The sequence below is a fragment of the Trachypithecus francoisi genome, unplaced genomic scaffold (genome assembly GCF_009764315.1).
Source record: "Trachypithecus francoisi isolate TF-2019V2 unplaced genomic scaffold, Tfra_2.0 Lachesis_group14, whole genome shotgun sequence".
Lineage (NCBI taxonomy): Eukaryota > Metazoa > Chordata > Mammalia > Primates > Cercopithecidae > Trachypithecus > Trachypithecus francoisi.
Genome location: NW_022681459.1, coordinates 61,856,588 through 61,869,059, shown reverse-complemented (window position 1 = coordinate 61,869,059; position 12,472 = coordinate 61,856,588). Strand labels below are relative to the sequence as shown.

At 43.1% G+C, this 12,472-nt stretch overlaps 1 protein-coding gene across 7 annotated transcripts in view; it reads left to right on the top strand.

Moving 5' to 3' along the window:
* Positions 1-12,472, top strand: part of TNRC6B (trinucleotide repeat containing adaptor 6B) — a 281,982-nt gene that overhangs the window by 154,748 nt on the left and 114,762 nt on the right. The window lies entirely within an intron of this gene.

The window sequence follows — 12,472 nt, the reverse complement described above, 5'->3', positions numbered from 1 at the left end:
TTTTTTTTTTTTTTGCCGTTGTTGGGATGCTGTGGCCAGTAGCCAGGGCCAGTCATTCCAGATTCATCCCCTGCCACTCTGGTCCCCAGGGACTAGCAGAGTTCAGACAGGGTACATTTTCCTGGCTATGGACCTGCCCTTCTGCTTCCTCTGTCCCACTTCATTCCAAAAATGCTAACAAGTGACTAGCGAGTGTAAATTTTACGTGTTGCAAGGCAGTTGTGGAACTTGGGTTTCAGTGTTTGCACCACTATTTGTAAGCAGGATGTTATCTCTAAATGATACATGTGTAACCGACCCAGGGGGGCTGCCTGGCCTCCTTGATGCTCTTCTGTGAGAATAATTGACTCTGGTAGTGACAGAGCTGCCTGCGGCTATTAAGAAGCTCTGCTGTACTTACGCCACCTGCTATTGTTCTCTTTCTGCTGCTGCTGCTGCTTTTTCTATTTTTAATAAGTTGCCAATTACTTGGTTTTTATAGGGATACCAACAGTTCACTGAAATGGGCATAGGAAAAATGTAGTTGATTTCTAACCTTCAATTTCATTTATCAAAGGCCGGGCGCGGTGGCTCAAGCCTGTAATCCCAGCACTTTGGGAGGCCGAGACGGGCGGATCACGAGGTCAGGAGATCGAGACCATCCTGGCTAACACGGTGAAACCCCGTCTCTACTAAAAAATACAAAAAACTAGCCGGGCGAGGTGGCGGGCGCCTGTAGTCCCAGCTACTTGGGAGGCTGAGGCAGGAGAATGGCGTAAACCCGGGAGGCGGAGCTTGCAGTGAGCTGAGATCCGGCCACTGTACTCCAGCCTGGACGACAGAGCGAGACTCCGTCTCAAAAAAAAAAAAAAAAATTTCATTTATCCAGTGAAATTAATGACATTAAAAACTTTCATCAGTTATTTCGAAAGTACAGGTACATTTTTATTTTACTGAACATCATTGTTCAGTTTTTCCATTTTGAAGACAATATACAGCTATGTAGCTAAGAGCAGTTTGCCCAACATATGTTAATTTTCACAATGATAATCTCAGGTGCATTCCACAGATGTGATCTAATAAATTGATCAACTGTTCCTGACCACTACGGGGCCACACTGGAGTGTGCTGAGTTCCCACCTCATAGTGGAAATTGTCAGGATCTTTTGTCTGTTGCGTTCACTGATGACCTCAAGCATTTAGTAGAAGTCTAACAAATATTTGTAGCATTGTAGTAAGCAAACAAATGCAATTAAGTAGATGGTGTTCACAGATTATCCATTAACATAAGGTGAGACCAAAGTTTTGTGCACCAGTATTGAAAAGGGATTACTTGGTATTGGCTAAGGTCAGAAGATTACTGGTATTCTAGATATGCTGATTCTGTGGCTTATAGATTAAGAATTTAGATATATTAGTGTAATTACTGAAAATCACTAGAATGGTCAGCTGATGGTTTGTCTGTAGAAACACTAATCATCATCAACCTAGAAGCTTTAGGATCTAGGCGAAGTCCATTACTGAATCTTGAAAATGAGTCATTAATCTGAAAATTGACAGTTAAGCATTGAGCATTTTTAAGAAAGTAATTGAAAAAAATATCTGGAAACTACCACTGCCTAATGGTAATACTAGCTTTGTGACGTTCTTGGTTTACTATATTATCTAATTACTTTAAAAATGTAATTGAAAGTGTTGGAGCGTTTATCATCTAGAAAGCATTTTATTCTAAATTAGTCAAAAAAATTTGAATCCACAGGTACAGTCAGTTTCAATACTATTTCGATTTGCAGAACCCACCAAGTGAATTTAGGCAGCCAGAAGGGATTTTGATTGTTGGGAAAGTCTTTTTGGGTTCTGAGGTTAAGGTGGATTTTATTCTTCTCATCTGTCAGGGCGAAGGGGTGATACATGCAGTAGTAATTAAGAAATAACGCAGTGGAGCCACATGCTGGCTTCCGTTTCCAGAGCTACCTCCTGGGCCTTTACCTCTTTAAGCCTCAGTTTTCTCAATTGTACAGTGAACTTCATAGAATTTACTTCAGGAAAGTGAGGTTTACACATTTAGGGCAATGTCTAACACATAATGAGCACAGAAATATGTTTTTTTAATTTTTAATGTTTTGTTTTTTTGAGCATGGAAATATAAATATAGTTATTAAAATATCTGATTTCTGTATGGGATGCTCATTCAAGAACTTACTGGTGTAAGTATATGATTAGGTCCTGTTTCTAAACATCAGCAAAGTTTTGTCTTTTTTATTTAAATGATTCCCTGTTTAAGAATATAATTTTTAAGAGTATACCAATATAGTACCAAGAGAAAATACTAGAAATGTCAGACTAGACCTCACAAGACCTTCATGAGAGAAAATGTAAAATTATATCAGAAGACATTAAAGTAAAACCTAAATAGAACTTTGTCATATTCATGGTTAAGAAGTCTCAATTATTTTTTAAAATGTCAATTCTTCTTGAATTGGTATATAAATTCAAAGTAATTCCCATAAAAACCCCATGCTTTTTTTCTGAAACTTGATAGGCTGGTTTTAAAATTTACGTGGAAAAGAGTAACAGGAACAACAAGTAGGAGGATTTAACCTGCTAGATCCCTTACTGTAAAGCTGTAGTAACGAAGGGCAGTGTGGTGTAGATGGAGGGGCTGAGGTGGGTCAGCGCTAAGTGGGAAGCTTAGACAAGTCCGCCATGCGTACATGGACTCTTGCTCTGTGGTGGAACTGGCCTGACAGTCAGTAGGGAGAGACAACAGTTGACACTGCAGTTTACTGGGGGAAATAATGGACTTTTTGACAAGTGCTCTGGGATACTTGATATGGATTGCGTTAGTCTCTTAAGCTGCCATAACAAAATACCACAAACTGAATGGTTTAACACATCAGACGTTTATTCTCTCACAGTTCTGGAGGCGAAAAGTCCAAAATTACTCTACCTCTGAAGGCTGTAGGAAGAATTGCTCCCCATCTCCTCCTAGCCTCTGGTTGCTGGCGGTCCTTCACTTTCGTGCCTTACAGCTGCACCTCTTCAGTTTCTGCCTCTGTCTTCACATGAATGTCTTTCCCTTGTAAGGATCAAGTCATGCACCACATACAAAAATAAATACCAAATGGATTCAGATAAATATGAAAACAATTATTATTTCTAGAAATAAATATAGAAGAATATTTATGACCTTGGAGCAGGGATGATTAAACAGGATAACATGGCCAGGCACTGTGGCTCACACCTGTCGTTCCAGCACTTTGGGAGGCTGAGGCAGGAGGACGGCCTGAGCTCAGAAGTTCATGGGTGGTATAGCAAGACCTTACCTCTACTGTTGTCACACCACTGCACCCCAGCCTGGGCGATGGAGTGAGACCCCGTCTCAAAAAAATATATATATGTAATAAAATATACATAACAAGAATGAAAAAGTTGATACATGTTCATTATATCATAAGAACTTAAAGTCACCAAATGACACTATGGCCATAGTGAGAGACAAGCTAGGAGAATATATTTTCAGCACATGTGATCAACAGAGGATTTATATCCAAAATACAGTGCAGAACTCCTACTAACCAATAAGAAAAAGACCTAGTAGAAGAAAAAAATGCACAAAAGAAACACAGAAATTTCACAGTAGAGAAAATCCAAATAGCTAATAAATATGGAGGGGGAAATACAACTTAAGTAGTAATCAAGGAAATGCTAGTTAAACAACGAGGTCCCATTTTATACTCAACAAATTGGCAAAAATCAAAAGAATTAAGAAAATACCGGCCAGGCACAGTGGCTCACACCTGTAATCCCAGCACTTTGGGAGGCTGAGGTGGGCGGATCACAAGGTCAGGAGATAGAGACCATCCTGGCTAACAAGGTGAAACCCCATCTCTACTAAAAAAATACAAAAAATTAGTCGGGCGTGGTGGTGGGCACCTGTAGTCTCAGCTACTTGGGAGACTGAGGCAGGAGAATGGTGGGAACCCAGGAGGCGGAACTTGCAGTGAGCTAAGATGCACCCTTGCACTCCAGCCTGGACGACAAAACGAGACTCCGTCTCAAAAAAAAAAAGAGAAAATACCAAGTTTTGGTGTGGATATGGAATAGTAGGAGCTTTTACTCTTCTGGTGGGAGTGTAAATTGTAACCACTTTGGAAAACAGTGTAGCAATGTCTAGTAAAGTTGGAAAACATGGACACTGTATGAGCCAGCAGTTTCAGTTGTGGGCTGGTAACCTACCCCACAGAAGAACCGTATGCACGTACAGGAGGCATGCCCTAAGATGTCTGCAGCAGGCCGGGCGCGGTGGCTCAAGCCTGTAATCCCAGCACTTTGGGAGGCCGAGACGGGCGGATCACGAGGTCAGGAGATCGAGACCATCCTGGCTAACATGGTGAAACCCCGTCTCTACTAAAAAAATACAAAAAACTAGCCGGGCGAGGTGGCGGGCGCCTGTAGTCCCAGCTACTCGGGAGGCTGAGACGGGAGAATGGCGTAAACCCGGGAGGCGGAGCTTGCAGTGAGCTGAGATCCGGCCACTGCACTCCAGCCCGGGCGACAGAGCGAGACTCCGTCTCAAAAAAAAAAAAAAAAGATGTCTATAGCAATGTGACTTGTGGCAAAAATGGGAAACCTTAATGCCCATCAGTAGGCAAATGGATAAATACAGCGTGGCACTCTTTACATTTACATGAATATTAGGGACATAGCATTGTGTGAGAAAAACAAGTTGCAGAAGAATAAAGTAATAAAATTCCTCTTAGGAAATTCAGAAATACATAAACTGAAATGTTGTTTAGGTTACCAAGCATGGTGCGGTCAATCCAAGGGAGTACTAAGCATTTGGTTAAGGGGGAAGTTAACGCTTGTGGAGTAGGAAAAGGTGGGATTATACAGGCGGCTTCTGAGTACTGGAAATGTTCTATTCCTTAAGCTGAGTGGGGGGGTCTGTAAAGGTTTTTTTCACATGTATTAAATATGTAATAAAAATTTTTCTCCAGAAGTTTTATTATTTTTTAAGAGTGGAAAAATAACAGAAATGTCATCTCCATCCAAAAAGTAATTCAGGCACTGAGCACTTATTTTTAAATGCGTTTTGAATTCTTTGCCAATGAGAGATTGGAAAGGGAGGACCTAGTGAGCCTTGTTTGTCCCATGACTTTGGCATTGAGAGGCTTCTGCCGCTGTAGATGTGACAGTGTATCTCAAGAGCAGGCTGAAGGAGGTTTTAGTGGCAGGTGAAAGCATAGTCACATTTTTATCAGAGCAACAATATGCCTATCCCCTGTTCATTTTATTATTATTTTGGCAACTAAGTAATTGAGCCAGATGGAAAATGTTTCCCACATTGGGTTCTCTTTCAGCTTTCATGCATGTCAGCCATTTAATTTTACTGTTCCTGTTCTCCTAATGATAAGACTTCAAATTGTGAATAATTGGCTAAGCGAGTCCAATTTATTCTCTAGAACAGAAACTTCTAAAGATAGCTTATACCTACCCCTTTCTACCAGTATCCATTTAAGTTAATAGATAGTAAGAACAAAATAATAAAATCATCTTTTATTTCTTCCTAGCCTGTCTGAACGTGCAGTCATCTGGTTGGTTAGCAGTTGAAAAGGCCCAAACCTTTATCTCACCATAAGAACATGGGCTTGGAAATCAGACAAACAAACCTAGAATCAGGCCTCCTCTCTGCCACTTACTATGAGTAAAAACTCTGTAATTTACTTAAAGGCTCTGAACCTGGGTTCAGGACATGGTGGTAGTTCTGCCATTGGCTTCCCAGAATGGTGGCGTTCTTATGCTCACCTGCCATGGCACGCATAAGAAGCATACCCCCAGTGAGAGGAGCCCCTGCTGCAGTCACTAATTGTGTATCTCAAGAGATTTTCACTTGAACTCTCTGAGCCTCGGTTTCCTCTTTTGCAAAGTGGGAAGAAAGACTTCCACCTCTCAGGATAAAGAGATATGCAGGCAGGGCGCAGCGGCCCATGCCTGTAATACCAGCACTTTGGGAGGCTGAGGTGGGTGGATCACGAGGTCAGGAGTTCGAGACCAGCCTGGCCAAGATGGTGAAACCCCATCTCTACTAAAAATACAAAAATTAACTGGGCATGGTGACGGGTACCTGTAATCCCAGCTACTCTGGAGGCTGAGGCAGAGAATTGCTTAAACCCAGGAGGTGGAGGTTGCAGTGAGCTGAGATCTCACCGCTGCACTCCAGCCTAGGCAACAGAGCGAGACTCTGTCTCAAAAAAAAGAATGCAGATGTGAGCACAGGCATACTTGGTGACCTGCAAACTGCAGCCCCTGCATCACCACTGTTGGAGACCCTGTACCCTTGCCTGCGGGATGCCCGCCTTGTGCCTTCCCCCCAACCCCCAGGCTGCTAGAGACCTCGCTTCCTTCCCCCACCTGAAAGGGTTTAACTGTAAAACAGAGATGGAAATATCTGTGGTACAAGTTCACTACACAGATCAAGTAGTCAAGTGAGATGAGACGGACAGTGAGTATGAAAAAGCTGTCATCTCTCAGATTCTATGGGAATATAGGCACAGATGATGCTCATCCTAACGCCAGGCATTGGCCCCCTCACTGAGCAAGCCTGGTAATGTTACTTGTTCAACATGCAAAGTTTGATGTTTAAAAAATGCTTCGAAAGTTACATGGCTTGGACAGTCTTTTTCTTAAAATTGGTAAGGGAGTTTGTGTATCAATTTCTGCTTCTTTATTCATTGAAAACTGTTAACACTTTGGTAAAAATTATTTTCTTCAACATTCTCTATGCACGGCTTTCAGTAGTTAACACTGGTGTAGAATCTAAACTCATTTACTCATTTGCCCCTTTGACTGCAGTGGAGATTTAAGCCTTTATTAGGGCTTAAATAAAGACTGGCACTGGAAACTATTAACATTGTTGGTAGCAAACATTCGTTGATACCCGTCTTTCCTAGAACTTAATTAAATTGTAAGGAAGATATTCTTTACCTGTCATCTTAGTCCGGGAACCTGGAAATATGCTTGACCAGAGTTTCAAAACCTTGGAAATGACATTTGGGGCTGGGTAATTCTTCGTTGTGGGGGCCATCCAGTGCATTGTAAGGTGTTTAGCGGCCTCCTTAGCGTTCTACCCACTAGAAGATATTAGCACCCCGCCACCTCAGTCTTGACAGACAGATGTCTCCTCAAGGGCAGAATCATTCTTCCTGAAAACCACTGTCTTACACTCTTCTTTTTCACTTCCCTCCCACATTTAGTCAGTTACCAGCCCTTTTAATACTGCTTCCGGAATATCTTAGTGAGATTTCTTTTTCTTCGTCTTCTTCTTTTTTGAGACAGGATCTTGCTTTGTCATCCAAGCTGGAGTGCAGTGGCATGCTCATGGCTCACTGCAGCCTCAGCCTCCTACGTAGTTGGGACTACAGGTGTGTGCCACCATGCCAGCTAATTTTTTTATTTTTTGTAGAAACGAGGTCTTGCCATGTTGGCCAGGCTGGTCTCTAACTCCTGGACTCAAGCGATTCTTCACCTTGGCCTCCCAGAGTGTTGGGATTACAGGCATGAGCCACCATGCCCAGCCTCTTCTTCTTTTTTTTTTTTTCCTCATTGTTTGTGTGTTAGTTCGAGTGCTTTCCCCATGCCTGAACTATTCTAGTAGTTACCAGGACCCCCACCTGTATTGAGTAACTGATAACGTGGTGCTTTACGTACATCATTTGTTGTCCTTGCCACAAACTTATTGTGGCTCTCTGGGTTGTAAGCAACCTAAACCCAGCTCACACTTTTAAACCCAAAGAGGATCTTAGAGGCCTAAGATACTAGGAAGCCTCTGACTCCTCCTTTCTCTATATTTTACGGACGTGCTTGCACGTGCTTCGCTTCCTTGTCCTTAGAGCCCGCGTCCCAGAACGGGACAGCAGAAGGGTGTCTCTAGGAGAACTCCGGCAGCAGTCCTTGGAGGGGCCAGTTCTTCACCAAAACTGTTAGGGAGATATCCTCATTTTATATGTCAGGAAATTGAGGCTCTGAGAGGGAGGAACCCGGTTCCCCAGGCTACACTGTGGCTAGTGCTGGCAGACTCTGACTGCAAAGCCTGAACACTTCGTATTACTGTGTGCTGCTTCCTAACTCCTCTTTCCTTTCGTCTGTCTCTTCTCCTGCTGGTTGGTCTTCCTGATTTTAAATGTTCACTTTTGCAATTACAAATGTGGTTGTCTAATTACTTTGCTTAGTAGGTGCCTTCTGTGGTTACTCACCAAGATGAAGTTCAAATTTAGCCTGAAAGACAAAGCCCTTTATATTTGACCTCGCTTATCTTGGAGTTATAGATTTACTTCCTGTCATTTACGTAGTTGTACTTCAGGCTTCAGCTACCCAGTGCTTCACAACTTAATGCTTTTGCTTCTGCAGTTTTCTCAATATTGGGGAGTGGTCAAGATCACAGGCCCTAGGGAACAGACGTGACTCTACCACCTACCACTTCTGTGACCTTGGACCCTGCCAAACGTGCCCTGCCCACTGCATCCCCTTAGCTGATGCCTGTTCAGGATGCAACATGGCCCTCACTGGAAAGCCTAGCCTCTTAACGATTTCATTCTTAGCCTCTGTACATAGTGCCGTTAGCACTCTCCTTAGTGAGTATCCTTATTGCCAGCATTTATTATTTTTTAAATGCATACCTTTGGGAACAGATTAGTTTGGAATTTTTGTTGTCTTTGGGTATGGACATAGTCCAAGGTTGTGATCTCTGTGTACTGAGTTTCTGCATACTTCCAGCATGCATAGTTTCCTCTGTGGCTGGGCAGCTTTGCTCCTGCTTCTTGCCCTTCAACAGCTGGGTGTTTCTTTTTTGTTTGTTTTTAGTTATTTTTATTTTTTTATTTTTTGAGACACAGTCTCACTCTGTTGCCCAGGCTGGAGTGCAGTGGTGTGATCTCCTGGGTTCAAGCGATTCTCATGCCTCAGCCTTCCGAGTAGCTGGGATTATAGGCACGTGCCACCATACCCAACTAATTTTTTGTATTTTTAGTAGAGATAGAATTTCGCCATGTTGGCCAGGCTGGTCTCGAACTTCTGATCTCAAGTGATCCACCCACCTCAGCCCCCCAAAGTACAAGGATTACAGGCATGAGCCTCCGCGCCCAGCCCTAATTTTTAAATTGAATTTCAGTTGCCACATGTGGCTAGTGGCTACCATATTAAACAGGTCAGGTCTCAACTGTTAATGATAGCTTAACCTTCTTGTTAAATGAGACTCTATGTCTTCTCTAGTGTTTAACTTCTGATATTCTCCTTCCTCTCCTTTATGGAAAACTTTTCTATATTAAGACTTAAATGCCTGCTGTACCTGGAGTAATAAACTTGTGGGAAAATTGAATAAAGTACTAATGCCACTGAACTGTACAGTTAAAAACAGTTAAAATGGTAAGTTTTATGTTACATATATTTTACCAAAATGAAAAGTCAAAGAGTGCATGGTGAAGGGACACAGCTTGCAGTGAGAGGCCGTCAGGGAGGCTTTCACAGAGGAGGTGGTGCCCTGAGTCTGAGAAGTATTGATACAAGCAGTGACCCCGGGAAAAGAGAGGACAGTGGGTTCCTAACTTGGACCTGAAGGGGCTGGAGAGCAAGTGCGGTCAGGCCCTGGTGTGGCAGACTGAGGAGGTGAGACTTGGCCCATCCAGCCACAGAAAGCCATTGAGGGATTTTAAGCAAGCAAATGGCAAGTTTGGATTCCGTTTCAAGAAAGATCACTCTGGCTGCTCTGTAGAAAATGTATCAGAAGGTGGCAGAACTGGATCAAGGGAGACATAATCAGGCTAATAACAATCTCAGTGATAATAATAGCTGCTAACCTGCTAACATCCCGCGGTGCAGTGGTTCAGGAGGAAATGATGAGCGCCTGGGAGGCTGTGTGGAGTGCGGTGATCGCACAGCTCGTAAATGATGGGGTTTGGAAAGATGCCAAGGTTTCTGCATTTGGGGAAGTCTACCCATTTTGCAGTGCACTACTGTATAGGAATAGCTAATCCAAAGTCAACTGATCACTCTTCAAATATGGAAAAAGAACTCGGGTTCATAGACAAATAATGAGAGAATAATATGTAAGCTCTCTTCCTTAAAAAAATAATGTAGACAGGTACTGAGGAGAAAGATGTCTGTGGCTATAAATGAAGGGGTAGCAGGCTGGGTGCGGTGGCTCACGCTTGTAATCCCAGCACATTGGGAGGCTGAGGCAGGCAGATCACGAGGCCAGGAGTTTGAGACCAGCCTGGCCAACATGGTGAAACCCTGTCTCTACTAAAAAACGCAAAAACTAGCTGGGCATGGTGGCGCGCACCTGTAGCCCCAGCTACTTGGGAGGCTGAGGCAGGAGAATCACTTGAACCCAGGGGGCAGAGGTTTCAGTGAGCCGAGATTGCACCGCTGCACTCCAGCCTGGGGACTAGAGGGAGACTCCATCTGAAAAAATAAAACATTTTTTAAAAAAAGGGTAGCATGAGGGATCCTTGTGATGGAACTGTTCTCTCTCTTGACTGGGGCGTTGGTTATAAGTTGCATAGAACTAAATACACACATAAATGAGAGCATGTAAAACTGGTGAAATCTGAGTAAGGGTTGGTAGATTTTATCAATGTCAGTTTCTTTGTTGGAATATTAAAGTTAAGTAAGATGTTACCATTAGGGGAAACTGGGTAACAGGCATGCACAATCTCTGTGTGGTATTCCTTTCCTTCTTTCTTTCTTTCTTTTTTTTTTTTGGTTGGGGGAGAGGGGGGACAGAGTTTTGCTCTATTGCCCAGACTGGAGTGCAGTGGCACGATCATAGCTCACTGCAGCCTTGAACTTCTCAAATGATTCTATTGTCTCAACCTCTTAAGTAGCTAGAACTACAGGCACACACCACCATGCCCAACTAATTTTTTATTTTTGTAACGATAGAGTCTTGCTATATTGCCCAGATTGGTCTCAAACTCTTGGCCTTAAGCGATCCTCCCACCTTGGCCTCCCAAAATTCTGAGATTGCAGGCATGAACGACTGCACCCAGCTTTGTGTAGTATTTCTTACAACTGCATGTGTATCTAGAATTATCTCAAAAAGTTAAAAGCAAACAAACAAAATTGAATAAAGCAGGTCTCCCTTGGTGCTCTTAGTTTTCAGTATTTTCTACTTACCCAGATGTTTCTTCTGTAATAATTTTCTCTGCAATGATTTGTTTTGATCAAGTTTGACACCTTACTAAAGAATATTTAGCTTTCTTTTTTTTAACCTTTTAACATCTTTCAAACAAGGATGTATCTTAACAATTCATGGAGACTTAGCATTGAGTCACTTTAATTGGTGTCACTTTTTCTTAGTGGCAGATGAAATATTGATGTGTCTTACAATCACTGGTGTCCTAGATTCGATACATATGATTAGTGAGTCATTCAGCCATGTTGGAAAAGCACAGTAGCTGGTGACAGTTTTGCTAGCTACATTTTTCATGTGTGATTTATCAGTTAAGTGTGTGTTTCTTAGCCCCAAGCCCCCCTTCTCTGTGTGTGCCTTTAAAGCTGGGGTCCTGCCAGCTACATTTCTCATTGCCACCTGGCTCTTCCTTAGGCAGTGCCAGTGAGAGGGTGACTGCATGGCCGGAGAAGGAAGAAGGAACTTACTGCTTCCTGTTCCAGTGAGGGCACTTGAGCAATGCTTTTTTGCCCCACAGCAGCAGCAGTTCCTTCCTGTAGATGCACCTGAATCCATTTTGCAGTTTTCCCAATACTTGGAGGACCATCTTCGTTGCATCCCCAGGGGTGTTGACACTGGACCAGAGCTCCATGGAAGCCTCTTCCCTGTGTTCCCCCAGCCCTGGGGCAGCTCCCACCTCTATGGTACCTTAGTGTTCTCTCTCTCCCCTTTTCAGTGACTAGTTAATAACTTTATGTCTAGTTAACATTTTTTTTTATATTCTTTGTATTACAATCTGTATGTTAAGATGAGGAGTGTGATTTCTGTCTCCTATGTGGACCTGGACTCATACCTCGTGAACAGAGCCACCAGCTCAGCATGGGCTGCATCTCAGCTTCTCCTTCATGCATGCTCTGTTCTCTGTAGCCAGTGACCTTTTGAAATGTAAATCTGATATTCCTCCCCTTCAAATCTATCAGTGGATTCCTGTGCTCTCAGGTAAAAGAAGAAAATTCTTGCAGGGACGTGAGTGGTCTGGCTCATTTGCGAGCCGTGTCTCATCTCACACTTCGCTTCCCTTCATCTTTGTGATCCAGCCACACGGGTCTTATTTTAGCTCCTCAACAGCCAGATTGCTTTCTGCTGCATAGCCTTGGCCCATGCTGTTCCCCCTAGTGAGATGCCCCTTCTGCTTCTTGCCTAGTCAGCTTTTTCTTTCTTGGGCCTCAGTTTAATTGTAACTTCCTGGGAAACACCCTTCTGGCCTCCCTGGTGAGGTCTGTTCCCCGACTACATGCACTCCCAGTCCCTCATTTCCCTTAT